Raw genomic sequence first — 18,184 nt, 5'->3', positions numbered from 1 at the left:
TTGTAAATAAGTGGAAATCATGTTTGTAGTGTAATTACATAAAAACTCAAAAAAAACGTTGAGTAATTTAATTACGCTATATCTTTTGCAAGTAGTGTAATTTAATTACACTACACAATTTGCAAATAGAGTAATTTTATTATTCTATATATAAATTATGTAGTGTAATTAAATTACACTACTTGTTTCAGTTAGAGTAATTATTCTCTAAGTAGAGTAATTTTTGAATCTGCTTATTCTTCTTCCTTAAATAGTCAGCCACAAAATCACCCATGTAACTACAAATTGATTAGGAAATCGTATGCTTTGTTTTTACAATTGATTGATTTCCCGTCTATGTAACTAAAACTGATCAATTGATTGATCGATTGAAAGTAATTTCAATTACACTACTTGATTCAACTAGAGTAATTATTTTGTAGTAGAGTAATTGTTGAATCTGTTTCTTCTTCCTCAAATAGCCTGCTTAAAACTCACCCATTTAACTGCAAATTGATTGGCAGATCATAAGCTTTGTTGTTTCAACTAAAACTAATTTCAAGCTTAGTTTTGTATTTGAAATTGATTATTGCAGTCCTCAATTGCTCTTCAATCTCTTCAATTGAGCGAAGGTAATTGAGCAATCATTTACCGAAATTGAAACCTCGCCGCACCTCCTCCTCCATCGCAACCGTTGTCGGAATAAAAAACACTCCAGCTACTCTTAGCTATGGAGGCAGGTTTATTTAGTAGAATATCTTCGAAGTTACTGACAGGTATAAAACTCCGATTATGCCTATCGGAGGTGCCGTTCTCATTCTGCGTTTTTGTTTTTGTATTGAATTGGTTATGGGGTTTTTTTTATTTTTGGTTCGTACGATTAGCACGAAATTTCTGTTTGTATTTGATCCAACCCCTATATATATATATATATATATATATATATATATATATATATATATATATATATATATATAACTGAATCAATGCATATCTAAATAAAAACATAAACTTAGATATGACTAAATCATTATTGGAATTATCTAGCTTATTAAATAGTCATGACTATCTACAATAACCTATAACAAAAACACTTAAATCTGTAACTTTCACCTATAACCCCCACCGAAGTATATGCACATAACTAACATTAGAATGCCAATGACGTCCAGTCCAACTAGTCAGAGATGAGAGGGTTTATTCACTTATGTGGGGTGGGATCGTTCCTGCTCGGGAGGCACCAAGTTCGAATCCTAACTCATTTACACATTTCATCACTATAAGAGAAACCACCCGAACTTCAATAATATGAGTGAGTTGTATACGGGTAGTAAACCTTTCGGTGAGTCCCGAAAACCGAAAACATAACTAACATTAGAAGTTAACTTTTAATTCACTCCTTTAAACTAACTGTCACATTCCACCCATAATATTATACAAATACAACGGACGATAGATACAGAAAGCAATCATCTTTATCTATATCTATCTGCCTGCATATTATTATTATGATTAACAATAACAACCAACACAACCCATTAAATCCGTTGTAGGGTTTTGTGTTCCAGATCTGTTTTCTCTAATTACAGGTACGCCTCTCAGTTTATGTTCTAATCTTTATAATTTCTTTCGTTAATTGATTGAAAACCCATTATTCAATTATTGAGATTTACTTGATCTGAATCGAATTTGATGCTTGTTTGTTTGTGGGTATGGATCATTTCTGGTGATAATATGTAATTTGATTCGGTTTTTGCCTTTTCGGGTTAATTGGTTTAAATTTAATACAAAGTTAATGAATTTGAATCGGAAAGGGTATTTTGGTAATTAATTGGGGGAATTTGATGCTCGTTTGTATGGATCATTTCTGGTGATAATGTGTAATTCGGTTCGGTTTTCGCCGTTTCGGTTTAACTGGTTTGAAATTTTATATAAAGGTCATGAATTTGAATCGGAAAGGGTATTTTGGTAAATAATGGGGGAGTTTGTTTCGGTTTGGATTTTTTTGCATTTTTGGATTAATCGGTTTTTAAATTTAATATAAAGGCAATGAATTTGAATTGGAAAGGGTATTTTGGTAATTAATTGGGAGATTTGGGATGATATCTTATTATTTGTTTGTGTGTTTGTTTTATGGTTGAAGTGTTTTTGGTGAATAATATCGGAAGAAAAGTTGGCTCCTCAACGCCGATCGCAGCGCCACATGGGCGGCCAGATGCAGCAGAGAAATGCTTCTGCAACTTCTCTGTATGATCAACCTGCAGACGGTGGGTCCCAACACAATGCTGGTGATGCTGTCATGGCAAGATGCCTCCAGTCGGCAGGTTTACAGCATCTGGCTTCACCAGTCGCGTCTAATGGAGTTGATCAACGCCTTCTACCCAACCTTCTCATGCAGGTATGATGTTTCATTTTCTCATATTATTAAATCAAACCAATGCCTCTCTCTCTCTCTATATATATATATATATATCTGTAATTCAATTCTGTTTGCAGGGATATGGAGCACAGTCTGCTGAAGAAAAACAAAGGCTTTTCAAGTTAATGAGGAGTCTTAATTTTAACGGTGAATTTGGTTCTGACTCATTTTCTCCAACAACACAAGGTTCTGGAGGAATTGGTGCGTCGGATGGTTTCTATTCATCTGAGTTTAGGGGCGATTTTGGAGCGGGGCTATTGGATTTACATGCTATGGATGATACAGAGCTTCTTACAGAGGTACAAATTTCATTGTTCAAAAATCAAAACATGTAGCTTTATTTAAAACAAGTTATTAATGTAGTAGAGTGAAAAGACTTAATTTTGAAAACGATTAATGTAATTGTTTATAAGTATGTATGGCACGAAGTGGATGTGAATACATGTCTATACGCAAGCTCTTTTTGCATTTGGTGACTCATCGAAATTAACTTGATTTCTTTTATCAGAATGTCATGTCAGAACCATTTGAGCAATCACCTTTTGTTCCTGCCGCTACTGAAGAAGTAGACAACGGTTATGATGTCCTGCCCAATTGGCAGCAAAGAGGACAAACCGATGTAGACACGTCTCATGGATTTCCCACAGTTGAAAAAGAAATTAATTCAAGGGAAAATAATGTTGCTAAAATTAAAGTTGTGGTATGTAGCCTCTCTCTCTCTCTAGTGGTCATTAGACATTTGATTTAGTTAAACATATAGTTAATCATAGAAGCCTCATTTATCTTAAAGTTACACAGTGGAATGACTATATGTTGAAAGTGTCTGAATGTTATAGAACAATGCCACTTAGGATATTTGAGTGATCTTAGCGTCCTTTTCTTGTGTACTAAATATATGATACATCCATTTGTATCAATACTATTTACAAGTCATTGTTAATTTATTAAATTAGTGTAATCAAATTTGGTAAAGTATATAACGTTTTGATTTCTCTTATATAATACCTCTGTGATTTTGAGTTAACAGGTCATTTTCTTGGGTATACACGAGCTGCATTTTTTTAATGCTTAATGTGATTGAATCTTCATGTTTGATGTGATTTAAGCTTTAGGTTATGAATTTATGTTTGAATTGATTACTGTAAAGCTTGTATAATATGAATAATAAAATACCACACCCCTCATAAGAAGTAACCATAGTTATCAAATGCGAGAAGCGCTCTAAAGCGATAAAGGTGTTCCTAGCGCCCAGGCGATAAGCGCAGAAAAAGCGCCCGATTTAAAAAAAAAGCGCATATTAATAAAACAAAATTTTAACTAAAGTAGAACATCTTAATAAGAAAATTGTAGAAGAAATAAGGAACATAAATAATTAAAAACTTATAAAATAATAATATTTATATAAATCTAGCTTAATTATAATACATAAAATAAATATAACACAAAACTTACTCCCTAAATATACTTAATTATGGATGATGTTAAGAGTAAATTATGTAAATCTGACTATTTTAGGTAATCAGTTATTGATTTACGTAAATTTGACTATTTTTCAGGGAATCCTTATTTAAAATTTCCACAAATCACGTAATAGAACAATAAGGCTATAAATATTTTAAAAAATGTTTAGATTTGATTGATAAACCTAGATTGGGCCCAAGGAGATAGTAACACCGGCCCAGACTAAAAAATAATAAGTATCGCAGTCTGGCAACCCTAGAAAATCATCGCCTGAAACATTGCCGGAGTAAAGGCGCCACTACCTCGCCTCGCCTGAAAAATGCGCCTAGGCGCAATAGTCGGCGGCCTTTAATAACTATGGAAGTAACCGATATAATTTGATTCTTTTATAACAGTCATTAAATTTTTTTTATTTTTTTTCTATCTTTTTTTTTTTTGCCTAAGGGACAGTAGGGGTAACATATGGTAAAAGACAAGCACTAAGACATGATTTCCATAATAACACCCCCCTTTTATTCAAATATATGTAAACGACCCCGGACCGTATATTATGACTTTACTTGGATGGGATTATAAGTTTATAACACTTCTCAAATAGTCGGTCCTGATGGTTCCCACGTATGCCATGATGGTTGCCGGCAACACAAGCGTAATTGCTATAACTCATAAGTAGCATATCGTAGGTGCTCTCAATGGTCTCAAGGAGCCAACTTGATCTTGGGCCTTCACGAAGCACTACAGAGGCTTGCATAAAGAAATTTATTATGAATGTGATGAAAGATAGCATTGCAATCCCACTGATCACACCCAAAAGGTTAGGCGGAAGTGATCAGCGGGATCATGATGATATCTTTCATCATGTTCATAATGAGTTTCTATTAGTGCTTCGTGAAGGCCTGTGACGATGTTGGCTCCTTAAGGCCATTGAGACCACGTACTGTGTGCTACTTATGGCAATTGCCCTTGTGTTGTCAGCAATCATCATGGCATACAAAGGAGCCATCAGGACCGGCTATTTGAAGAGTGTTATAATCCCACCCAAGTAGAGTAATTATAAACGGCTGAGGGTCTATGACATATATCTGAATAAAAGGGGAGAGTTATAATGGAAATCATGTCTTAGTGCTTATCTTTCATCATATGTTACCTTTACTGTCCGTTATGCAAAAAATAAATGAATGATTGTTACATAAGAATCAAATTAAATGGGTTACTTTTTAAGAGGGTACTTCGTTAAAATAAATTGATATTAAGTTAAACATGTGAAGTAAGTCATCGCCATTTTGCAATCTATTACCTTTACTGTCCGTTATGCAAAAAATAAATGAATGATTGTTACATAAGAATCAAATTAAATGGGTTACTTTTTAAGAGGGTACTTAGTTAAAATAAATTGATATTAAGTTAAACATGTGAAGTAAGTCATCGCCATTTTGCAATCTATTGTAATATGTATGTTCATTATGGTCCACTTATCATCTATGTTAGTTGTATTTAGTTATAATTAGGGTTTTAGTCCATATAGTTGGCTAAAGCCCATGGGCCTTTTATGGGTTGATAGCTAGGGTTTATTTGTGTATAAATAGATGTAGTTGTTTATGTATTTCTCACACCTTCAAGTAATAAACATTACTTTCACTACAACCATCTTCTTTACATGGTATCAGAGCTACGGCTCTCGATCCAAACCCTAGCCGCGATCTGACCCGAACCTGAGTCTGACCAGCCGTCACCAGCAGCCTTCAGATCTGAAACAAGCTCCTGCCTTGTTGTTCTGTCCTGTCACGAAATCTTTTTTTTTTCTTTTCGACCGTGAAACTACTGTTCACTGACGAGCACTGTTCACGCGAAAATCACTGTACACCGACTGTTCATCGCCGGAAACACTGTTCAAACCGGAAGTTACTGTTCACGCCGGAAGTCACTGTTCACTGCCGGAATTTCTGTTCACTGCCGGAAAGTTACTGTTCGCTGCCGGAATTATTGTTCGCTGCCGGAAAGTTACTGTTCGCTGCCGGAATTACTGTTCGCTGCCGGGATTAACTGTTCACGACGAGTAACTGTTTATGCCGGAATTTGTTCCCGCCTTCCACCCGCACTTGTTACTGTTCACAGTCAATTTTCAGTTCCGTGTATCACTATGGGCGGAAATACATACATGTATACATTTACTAAAGAGGAGCATGATCTTATTCAATGGTTTCTTACCTCCCAGTTGCCTCATCCTCAAACCAGCTCGGCACATTCAGGTAAACCTTCTAGCCTTGACTTATCATGGGTGATTGATTCTGGAGCCACACATCACATGACTGGGAATCGGGGTATTTTTTCTAGTCTTCAAAATGTTTCCCATGCACCGGTACGTCTTGTCGATGGATCTTCATGTCCCGTTCTCGGCATAGGATCCATCAGTAACTCGGAAAACCTAAAACTGTCTTCTATCCTATTTGTTCCTAAATTTCCTACCAGTCTTTGTTCAGTGAGTCAGATTACCAAACAAAACAACTGTTCTGTGACCTTTTACCCAACTCACTGCGTTTTTCATGAACTAGGAACAAATCGGGTAATTGGTACTGGTTTTGAATCAGGAGGTCTCTATCGTATATCCCCGTTTTCGCATCCTGTAGCAAACTTATGTGATTCCGCTGTCAGGGAGGCTCACTGTCGGTTAGGTCATCCCTCTACAGCGGTTCTGAGGCAAATGCGACCAGATTTACCACTTTCGTCTTTTAATTTTCATTGTGAGTCGTGTCAACTTGGTAAACATACCAGGCGTCCCTATCCCCCTAGGGTGCCCAATCGAGTCAGTTCTTGTTTTGAACTGTTGCATTCTGATGTATGGGGTCCTTGCCCTATCAAATCTACGTTGGGTTTTGAATATTTTATTACCTTTATTGATGACTATTCTCGCACTACTTGGGTTTATTTGTTGAAATCTCGTAGTGAGGTATTTTCCATATTTCGAGAATTTAATGCTTATGTTCAAAACCAATTTAACACCACCATTAAAACTTTACGATCTGATAATGCTAAAGAATATTTTTCCACCGACTTTTCTTCATACTTAAAAACCAACGGCATTATTCATGAATCATCGTGTGCTTATACATCTCAACAAAATGGTGTGTCCGAACGCAAAAATCGTCACATATTGGATGTTGCTCGCACAATCATGATCCAATCACGTGTTCCTCATCGTTTTTGGGGAGATGCCGTTCTCACTGCCACATATCTGATTAACCGCATGCCCTCAACCGTTCTTCATGGTAAAACACCGTTTTCTGTACTATTTCCCAACGATGATCCATTTCCTCTCGCACCTAAAGTATTTGGTTGCGTCGCCTATGTTCATGACCATAGTCCAAAAACCATCAAACTTGATCCTCGAGCCATTCGTTGTGTCTTTCTTGGTTACTCACGGGTTAAAAAAGGGTATCGATGCTATAGTCCATCACTTCACCGATACTTTACCAGTGCCGATGTCACTTTTCACGAGTCTCCTTACTTTCCCGAGTGTTCCACTCCTGTTTCTGACCCGTTTCCCGACCTCGATATACCCACATCTCCCTTCATCCCCACCATTCCTGTGTCAATTCCTTTTACCGATCCAATCTCTACTGATTCTGACCCACCGACAGAATCTCCGCCACTGCTTTTCACATATGCTAGGCGGGGTAGGGGTCAAACATCAGCGACTCTTGATTCACACCCTGGCCACGACCCCGAAATACCCTCCGATACTCCGTCTACATCTGAGCAATCCACACCTCTCACTAATACATCCTTATCCGATCCAACAACCTCTGATACTCCCGTTTATGATCCTCCTGGTGCCCCATTGCCGATATACTTATTTCCTTTCGCAAGGAACCCCGGAAATGTACTCGTTACCCAATTCAGGACTATGTTGCCTACACCCACCTATCTCCTGAATCTCATGCGTACACCACTACCCTTGATTCCTACCCGATTCCCAATAATGTGACGAGCGCTCTCGCTCACCCAGGATGGAGACAGGCTATGGAAGATGAAATTGGGGCTCTAAAGTCCAATCATACATGGGATCTTGAAACACTTCCTAAAGGGAAGCGTATTGTTGGTTGTCGTTGGGTGTTTACGGTTAAACTACACCCGGATGGCTCCTTACACCGCTTAAAGGCTCGTTTGGTTGCAAAAGGGTATTCTCAGGCATATGGCATTGAATACGATGAAACCTTCTCTCCGGTTGCTAAAATGCCATCTGTCCGTCTTTGTATCGCTCTTGCTGCCATTAATCATTGGCCGCTCCACCAGCTTGATGTCAAGAACGCCTTTCTTAATGGTGTTCTTGAGGAGGAGGTATATATGGAGCAGCCCCAGGGTTCGTTGTTGAGGAGGAGGCCTCGAAAGTTTGCAGGCTACGTCGTTCTCTATATGGTCTTAAACAGTCTCCCAGGGCATGGTTTGGTCGATTCTCTAGTGTTATGGGACAGTTTGGGATGACTCCGAGTGCCTACGATCACTCTGTCTTCTTTAGACACCAGAAAGGAAAGAGGATTATCGTAGTTGTTTATGTGGATGACATTATAATCACAGGTGATGACGAGGTCGGGATTATCGAACTCAAGCAGTTTCTTCAGTCTCAGTTTCAGGTCAGCGACTTAGGTCGATTGAGGTATTTCCTTGGCATAGAAGTATCCCGCTCTCCACAAGGAATACTTCTCTCCCAACGAAAGTATGTTCTTGATATGTTAACTGAATGTGGCTTATTGGGTTGTAAACCTGTTGATACCCCAATGCTTCCTACAAAGAAACTCCTCCCAAAGGAAGGAGATCCAATGAAAGATCCTGAGCGATACAGACGGTTGGTTGGTAAACTTAATTATTTAACCGTCACACGACCGGATATCTCCTTTACTGTCAGTGTTCTGAGCCAATTTATGGCTACACCATATACCGGTCACTGAGATGCTGCCCTTCGTGTCTTAAGATATCTTAAGACCTCACCTGGCTTGGGTATATTATACTCCGATCAGGGTCATTGTCGTGTAGGTGCCTTCACGGAAGAAGGAGATGGTCGGATATCAGGGTTCTCAGATGCAGATTGGGCAGGTTGTCCGATTTCTCGACGATTTACCACCGGATATTGTGTGTTTGTTGGAGGAAATCTTGTATCATGGAAGAGTAAGAAGCAACACACGGTTTCCCGGTTGAGTGCCGAATCGGAGTATAGAGCCATGGCAGATGTAACATCAGAGATGACATGGGTTCGTCGTCTTCTCAGAGAGCTCGGGGTTGTTTCTAATGACTTATGAGGTTATACTGTGATAGTCAGTCAGCCATTCACATAGCCAAGAATCAAGTATTTCATGAGAGGACAAAACATATTGAGGTCGACTGCCACCTTATCAGAGATCGAGTAGTAGGCACACAAACTGATCCTCCTTCCATTCAACCAGTTCATGTGAAGACAAATTTTCAACTAGCAGACATTCTAACTAAACCGCTCCGGAAAGCTCAGATAGATTTTATTTGTAACAAGTTGGGCATGATTAACATCTATGCTCCAACTTGAGGAGGAGTGTTAGTTGTATTTAGTTATAATTAGGGTTTTAGCCCATATAGTTGGCTAAAGCCCATGGGCCTTTTATGGGTTGATAGCTAGGGTTTATTTGTGTATAAATAGATGTAGTTGTTTATGTATTTCTCACACCTTCAAGTAATAAACATTACTTTCACTACAACCATCTTCTTTACAATCTACATAGTAGTTTAAGAGCTTAAAATCATCACCATTTTGATATTAAGTTAAATGGTGGACAAATAGAGTTAAATAAGTGAAGTAAATCATCACCATTTTGAATTTGTCAACTCGTATATATGTTCAATCAGTCCACTTAAGAACCTAACAAGCACTTCAATCCTCTGCGAAATTTGTTCAACAAAAATTAAACAAATTAATATGAAGTAAGATTTATAAAGCCAGTCACTACAAACATATATGTGGGAAATCGGTCAGATCAAGTCATAATGGATCGGAATAGTTCGGACTTCTGAAGGACAAACCGAACCCCTTTCAGACCAGGTTAACTAATCTAAACACTTTTGGAATTGAATTGCATAACCAAATCATACACATAATATAGTGGCATAAAGTGTTGTTAATACAACGAATGGCTCTCTTTAAAGGCAATTTAGGAGCTAGTAAAGTGACAATGAATGTGGAGATATGATAGGCAACAGTAGAATAGTGTTGAGCAAGGCCTATTGCTAATAGACATTTTACTTGATTAAAGCGCGCATGGATATCAGTAAATTTGGTGTCAATATGTAATGACAATTCTGAATCTTGATGACAAATTTTAGAACCATGTTAATATGTCTATAGTAAGTAAAAAACAGAATCATCCATAAGGGTAATATGGCTAGTAGGAGTTGAATGAGTTCATCAAGTTGATGGGTCTATATCAGGTGCGCAAGAGACCGCTGAATAAGAAGGAACTTGCTCGCAAGGAGGATGATGTTGTGAGTGTATGCGACAATGGTCTAACTGTCCACGAACCCAAGCTCAAGGTTTGGACACAATTTATCTTGAAAGTTTTAATTAGTCAATTATATTAATCTTCAACATTTGACAGGAAAAAAAACTGATTTTTAATTCTGTTAAAGGTTGACCTGACAGCTTATGTGGAGAAACATGAATTCTGTTTTGATGCTGTTCTTGACCAACAAGTAACCAATGACGAGGTAATCGTCCACATATTATCTTTTACTCAAATTTATATTTTCTACTAGACATTTAATTTAGTGGTTTGTTTGAAACAGGTTTATCGAGAAACTGTACAGCCAATAATACCTATAATATTTCAGAGGACCAAAGCAACTTGTTTTGCTTATGGTCAGACAGGTATCTTAGAGGTCTAGTTCATTTTTTTAATATTATTAATTTCTGTTTGCGCCTTTGATTTTAAGATTTTAATTCAGGAAGTGGTAAAACATATACAATGCAACCGTTACCTCTTCGAGCTGCAGAAGACCTTGTTAGATTATTACATCATCCAACTTATCATAATCAAAAGTTCAAGTTATGGCTTAGTTACTTTGAGATCTATGGTGGAAAGCTCTATGATCTTCTAAGTGATAGAAAGTAAGTCCTCTATTTGAAACAAGATTGCGTTTTGAGTTGACCTTTTGAGTTGACTTTTTCCTGTTTTGTGTAGGAAACTTTGCATGAGAGAAGATGGAAGACAACAGGTTTGCATTGTTGGATTGCAAGAATTTGAAGTTTTAGATGTACAACTCGTTAAAGAGTATATTGAAAAAGGGAGCAATGCGATCTACTGGTGCTAACGAGGAATCATCAAGGTCACATGCAATATTGCAGTTGGTGGTTAAAAAACATAACGAGGTAAAAGAAACCAGAAGGAATCATGATGCAAATGAATCAAAAAGTGGGAAAGTAGTTGGGAAAATCTCGTTCATTGATCTTGCTGGCAGTGAAAGAGGTGCTGATACAACTGATAATGACAGACAAACACGGTAACGTACACATAAACGTTCCATTTTTGTTTATTTGTGTTGAGTGCACTTAATATCATGTTCATTGTGTATTATATGTGTTTATCCAGGATTGAAGGTGCTGAAATTAACAAGTCTCTTTTGGCTCTTAAAGAGTGCATTCGTGCACTTGATAATGACCAGCTTCATATCCCGTTTCGTGGGAGTAAACTAACTGAAGTGCTTCGTGACTCGTTTGTTGGGAATTCCAGGACGGTTATGATAACTTGCATTTCACCAAATGCTGGTTCTTGTGAACACACTCTCAATACCTTGAGATATGCTGATAGGTACGCTTTAGTATTATTATTATTATTATTATTATTATTATTATTATTATTATTATTATGTTTGCTTATTAGTGCATATTCTTGTGTACCTAATGTGTAATACATGGAATAAACAGAGTTAAAAGTCTTTCAAAAAGCGGGAATTCAAAAAAAGATCAAGTTGGAAGTTCACAAACAAATAATAAAGACTCTTCAACAGCAAATATGTTGGCTTCTTCTGATGGAGAGGATATTTATCAAGAAGCAAAAGTTATGGATACAGCTAAAAGGGGGCCGCAAAGAGACAGCATATCTTACAACGCCACAACAGATTTTGATAAACAACCTCCTCCAAGCTCTTCAAATTACTCTTTCAAAAGTCGGGATGACAGTGGCTTTGAAAAGGAGAATACTGATGCAAAGAACACTTTTAGTGGCTCATATAATCAGAAAATGTACTCGAGACCAAGTGTGGTTGATACAGAAGAAACCGTGCAGAAGGTATCACCACCACGAAGAAAAGGTTACAGAGAAGAGAAATCTGAAAAAACCGGGTGGTTAAAAAGAGACGGTAATGATAATACTGAGAATTCAAATATTCCCAATGGCAGTGTTACGACATCAAAACAGTTGGAATCTGAGAAGCTTCATGATGAGAATGTGAACGAAATACTTGAGGTAGGTAACTAATGCGTGATAATCGATTTTTATAAAGTTGACCAAGTTTGACCATACATGTATGCTCTTACTAGGAAGAGGAAGCTCTAATTGCAGCACACAGGAAAGAGATTGAAGATACAATGGAGATGGTGCGTGAAGTAAGCGATGCTTTGCGTTTTAACTGTTTTTATGCTTCTACTGTGTTAAAAGGTGTAACCAGTGGTACTGTTTTTATTTTTTTTAAACAGGAAATGAAATTGTTGGCGGAGGTTGATAAGCCAGGAAGTCTTATTGACAATTATGTGACACAGTTGAGTTTTGTGTTGTCGCGCAAAGCAGCAAGTCTTGTGAGCCGTCAAGCTCGGCTTGCTAGATTCCAGCACCGACTTAAAGAGCAGGAGATTCTCAGCTGTAAGAGAGTACCTCGTTGATACATATAAAAAAGCATGTTTTGCCATGCATGTAAGCATACATGTTGATAAGTAAAAGGGTTAAAATTGCCACTCTTAGTAATAAACATGTGTTGATTGTTTTGGTGATTTGTGGATATTGATTGATACACTTGTTTTGAGGGTGGGTATAGAGATGTGTTTTGGATTGTAAACAAGAAGATAATGAAGTGGAAAACAAGTTTACCATAAAAACTACTATTTACTACTGTCATGTTTTTATATGTAATGGTGAATTATAGCTTCCAACATGAGCCCAACTAATTATACTCCCAGCACAAAATTTTTATTCATTATTTTTCTACAGAAAATTCTACAAAGGTAATAAAGTTAGAAAATTATTAGTATAATTTAAATTTTAAAAAAGGGAATAATATATATTTACATGATGATCATCAGATCATCTGATGAGGGCTGGTCTGACTTTGGCCATCGCATCTTAAGGTCAACCATGGAATTAAATAATATTTTTGATCAATAAGATGCAATTATTGAAGGAGCTAAACATTGAACTAGTCACATCAAATCAATCTTTTGTTTATCCGTTCTTAATTAACCATCTTTCAATTCTCTTACAAACATCTTCTATGTTTCTTCCTTACACATATTCGGTCCGGTCAAGCTCCCTTGTTAGAGTTATTATTTGATCAAAATATTGAAACTACCCTTGATTTAAATTCTAGAGTTACTGTTTGATCAAAATTAATGGAGGAAGTCTTGCACAAGTTCAAAGATCTTGAAATCCAACTGGCAGAGATAACTTCAGCCACCGACAACTTCAACAATGAGAAGAACTATATCGGAGGTGGTGGTTTTGGGAAAGTTTATAAAGGACAAGTGTCTCACTCTAAGGGCCGAAGCATGGTCGCAATTAAGCGTCTGGATCGTAACAAGGACCAAGACCAAGGAGACTGTGAGTTCTTGAAAGAGATCACAACGCTTTCCCATTACAAGCATGAAAATTTGATCCGTCTTCTGGGATTTTGTTACCAAGGAGATGAGGCGATTCTTGTGTACGAGCTTGCATCTCGTGGAAGCCTTGACCAACATTTAGGTCCCCAGGATCTCACATGGTCACAACGTCTCAATATATGCCTTGGTGCTGCAAAGGGGTTAAGACACCTTCATGATCCAAGGGGGACACATCAGAGACTTATCCACTGTGATGTAAAGAGTGGCAACATCCTTCTTGATGACCATTGGAATGCTAAAATTGCTGACTTCGGGTTCTCAACAATGGGCCCGGCTAATGACTTGTATTCGACTGTTATCACCTTAGCAGCAGGTACCCTTGGGTACTGTGATCCGAAATATCTGATGACGAACACCTTAACGAAAGAGTCAGACGTATACTCTTTCGGTGTGGTGTTATTTGAAGTGTTATGCGGGACATTATGCTATAGACATAGCAATGGTCTTGTTCAGCAGATCTTAGTGCGCAGATGGAAAGAATGCTATGAAGAGAACAAGTTAGATGATATATCATCTTTAAAGATCCAGCCATTCAACCGCTGAAGCATAGTGTTTTAGAGATATTTTCAGACATTGCATATCAATGTTTGAAGGATTCTCGTGAAGTCCGGCCCAAGACGGCTGATGTTGTGACAGAACTTGAGAGGGCACTCAATATTCACGAGTTACTTCAAAATGCAGAGTTTAAAGCTAAATGGGACACACAAAGTTTTTACTACAAAGAGATTGCTGAGAATGCAGAACCTCCTCTCAAGTACACATCTGAAGAGGAACTGAAGAACCTTCTGACCAAAGGGGTCCTCCTTAACAGAGGCAAAACGGTACCTAACTAGCTACTATGTCTGTACATACTATAGAATATTACTTAAATATAACTTATGCATGCCACTGGTAACAAGACTCATTAGAATAACACTTATATATATACACTTGAGTCGTTGAACTTTGTATATGTTAAAATAAAGCATGTTGGTAATTTGACACTTATTTGATCAACCAAGGATGACAAAATGCTATAATTTTAACACGAACTAACTTTAATTTAATTATTTAATGGGCGTACAGTGGTTTTCATTAAGTAAGAAGGGAGAACACTGTGAGATGATATCTATTGCAGAATGTTTGGGTTCAGAATTCAAGAGTGGAAGTATGGGATACAATTCAAGGTAGTTTCTCCTCCATTTTGTTTGTAGCTAGCTGGCGTTGAGAATATATATATTTGATAAGGGAGAACATTGTGAGAATATACTATTCATGCAGATTTCCTTTCGGCACCAGCTTTTCATGTGATGGGATATTCAACACACGTGTTAAAACTCAAATCTTGTCACCTGGAATCACATACACAGTGAACTTGGTGTTTAAGTTCTTTAACCAAAAGGAACCGAGAAGAATATGTGAACGTATATCCCTCAAATACAAATTACAAGGGGAGACAAAGAGTTCAGTTTCACACCTTGCATATGAGAGAGAAGATGGATGGTGGATGGCTGAACTGTATCAGTTTACTTGTGACCACTAATGGAATTTGTACTAGGTATTGAACACGAACTCAAAACCCAGACACGTTAATTTGGCTAAGCACCCAAACACGTATGTTATATTATTGAGAAACTTCACAAAACTCAATTACCCAATTACAATCTCTAAACCCCAAAGCACGGGTATTGTAATCTAACCTATCACGTTTAGACTACAACTATGATTGCTAAATATTAGGACATAATAATTATACTAACAATTAAATCTAAGCACATTTAATTGTTTATAATTATCCACTCCATTTTTAAATCATGTTACTTAACCTTGCACGCCAAGTAACGCCTTGAACCGAAATTCCCAACAACCACAACATTGTTCATCTTCCAATTCTGTTTGATGGCTTCTGTAATTATACTTCCATAGAAGCAGAAGGCATCGAATTTTAGCCCTTAGAGAAAGCAAGATTACAAATAAAGTTTGATTATTCATGTATTAATTTATTATCCTTTAATTTTCTTTTTGAGTGTTTCAAACTTCACAGAAAATAGATGATCAACCACAGTAACATTAGTTATTTTCAATGTAAGATAACCCAATCCATATTAGTCATATCAAAGTCTAATTATCATGGACGTGTTCTTTTACAGGTGGAACATAAAGAGGACGAGAATCAATCCATATCAGATTCAAATTCAGATGCAAATTGGGAAGAAAAATTACCAACTGATTATGAAGACATTATGAAACTGTCAATAAATAGCTTGCAATGGACAACCAAGGAGGAGGCGTACTCAATTATGCGCAAAGGGTTCTTATTAATGAATGATGATGACAATGGAGAAAAGCATTGTGAGTCAATTTGTTTTTTTTTCTCATATGTAGCTTTTATGGAGCCCATAAACATGGTTCCACCAGAGGGAAGCATCATATATTGAATTGCTAAACAAATCTATATGATTATTGTCTAGTGGTTTTCTCTTGACAAAAATTTGAAGAAATGTCTTATGCTATCAGCAACAAAGGTTGTTAAGCCGTCTATAGGGAAGCATATGCTGCCTATACCGGAATCAAGGTTCTTTTCTACCTTCCCGTCAGCTTTACTATCTATTGCAAAACTGTGAATTATATAACAAATATGTAACACCTTTTATATGTAAGATGATTTTCTATAATTTTTCAGATTTGGAGAAGCCTATGAGTGTCAATATTACGGTTTTTATCTCATGTATGAAGTCCAGTGGCAACTAGTATCGTTTGAAACAGTATATGCAATTTACCTTGTCTACAAATTATCAAAACACCAATCTGGATTTGAGGCTCCTATGAGAGTGGTGGATCAAGAATATTTGGGTCCAGGAGATAATAAGAGTTGGTATATCTATTTAATAAGCCCTCAAACGCCGGTTATTAAACCAAAAGCCGGTAAAAACACCCACAACCCAGCTAATAAGCTGATAAAAGAAAGCCTTCCACAACAGAGAAACGATGGTTGGATGGAAGTACGACTTTTAGAATGCCGATCTGATATGACTAAAGAAATGATTCCTACGCTTCTTGAGTTGACAACTACCGGTGACTACAAGAAGAAATTTTGGGGTCTTATTATTGAAGGCATTGAAATTAGACCCACATAACTCTCTCTCTCAACAAACAAAAATTATTTGTAAACCAACATCTGTTTTTATTTTTCTATTTGGCAAGGAGCATATTATGAATCATATTTCCATGAAATAAGTCTTCTTGTACACGAATCTGATTAGAAAGATTGATAACACTGGTTAAACGAAATTGTCAATTAAATTGGTGATGAGTAATGCTACAGCTATCGATACATATATATATGTTTTCTTTTTGAGTCGATGGAGATAACCGCTTTTAACTATATCCTAATTGATAGGCTTAATACATATTGACACCCCATACTATAATAATACATAATAAACTTAAATAATTAAGTCTAGATTATATTCTAATATACTCCCCTAAGCTAGACTTGTATTCTACAAATGTTGTTTTCATTTGAGGGTATCAAAAGAGCGAAACCAGTTATATATATTTTGGTTAATCAAATTGATGACAAATGATTTTTTTATAAAGTTGACCAAGTTTGACCATACATGTATTCTCTAATTACTAGGAAGAGGAAGCTCTAATTGCAGCCCACAGGAAAGAGATTGAAGATACAATGGAGATGGTGCGTGAAGTAAGCGATACTTTGTGTTTAACTGTTTTTTTGCTTCTACTAATGGTACTATTATTTTTTAAACAGGAAATGAAATTGTTGGCGGAAGTTGATAAGCCAGGAAGTCTTATTGACAATTATGTGACACAGTTGAGTTTTGTGTTGTCACGCAAAGCAGCAAGTCTTGTGAGCCTTCAAGCTCGGCTTGCTAGATTCCAGCACCGACTTAAAGAGCAGGAGATTCTCAGCCGTAAGAGAGTAGTACCTCGCTAATACAAATACAAAACATGCTGATAAGTAAAAGGGTTAAAATTGCAGCTCTTACATTTTCAAATATGTTGGATGATTCTCATGTGGCTGTGGATATTGTTTGATATATATATATAGGTAAAGGATGGAATACGAAAATCGATTATCGTACAATAGGTCGCGAGTGTCTGGAGCGTCCATCTTCAATAACCAAATTACGCGAGCCGGCCTCCTTCAACCTCTTCTCCCGTCGATTCCGTCCACCTTCACCATCGCCGTTCAACGATTCCGTCCACCATCCACCTTCGCGACCACCATCTTCTTCCGACACAACCATCGATCGTTGCTAACATGTCAGTTGATTAAATTGCCCAATTGAAATTGAAATTATTGAACTAATTGATCAATTAAACTTTGAATTGGTCTAATTAATCATCAATTTGAAGTTTCAATAAATCAATTTTGAGTTTTTGAAGAAACTCAGTTGCATACGTTCCATATTTTGTTCATATGGTCGAATCAATGA

At 37.0% G+C, this 18,184-nt stretch overlaps 1 pseudogene across 1 annotated transcript; it reads left to right on the top strand.

The window, feature by feature from the left end:
* The first annotated feature begins 1,395 nt into the window (after positions 1–1,395).
* LOC143630792 (kinesin-like protein KIN-13A) lies at positions 1,396–12,895 on the top strand (annotated as a pseudogene). The gene is made up of 13 exons (XR_013153240.1): positions 1,396–1,568; positions 2,123–2,377; positions 2,476–2,697; positions 2,907–3,098; positions 10,310–10,411; positions 10,508–10,585; positions 10,664–10,745; positions 10,823–10,985; positions 11,059–11,377; positions 11,467–11,685; positions 11,802–12,342; positions 12,417–12,482; positions 12,573–12,895. The product of XR_013153240.1 is annotated as a kinesin-like protein KIN-13A (transcript).
* Positions 12,896–18,184: the final 5,289 nt, after the last annotated feature.

The sequence above is a fragment of the Bidens hawaiensis genome, unplaced genomic scaffold (assembly GCF_021521415.1).
Source record: "Bidens hawaiensis isolate Kalapana, Puna unplaced genomic scaffold, B.hawaiensis_p1.1 tig00005823_1, whole genome shotgun sequence".
NCBI classification, from domain to species: domain Eukaryota; kingdom Viridiplantae; phylum Streptophyta; class Magnoliopsida; order Asterales; family Asteraceae; genus Bidens; species Bidens hawaiensis.
The sequence above is the reverse complement of the archived record's forward strand: the minus strand, read 5'-3'. Positions and strand labels throughout refer to the sequence as shown.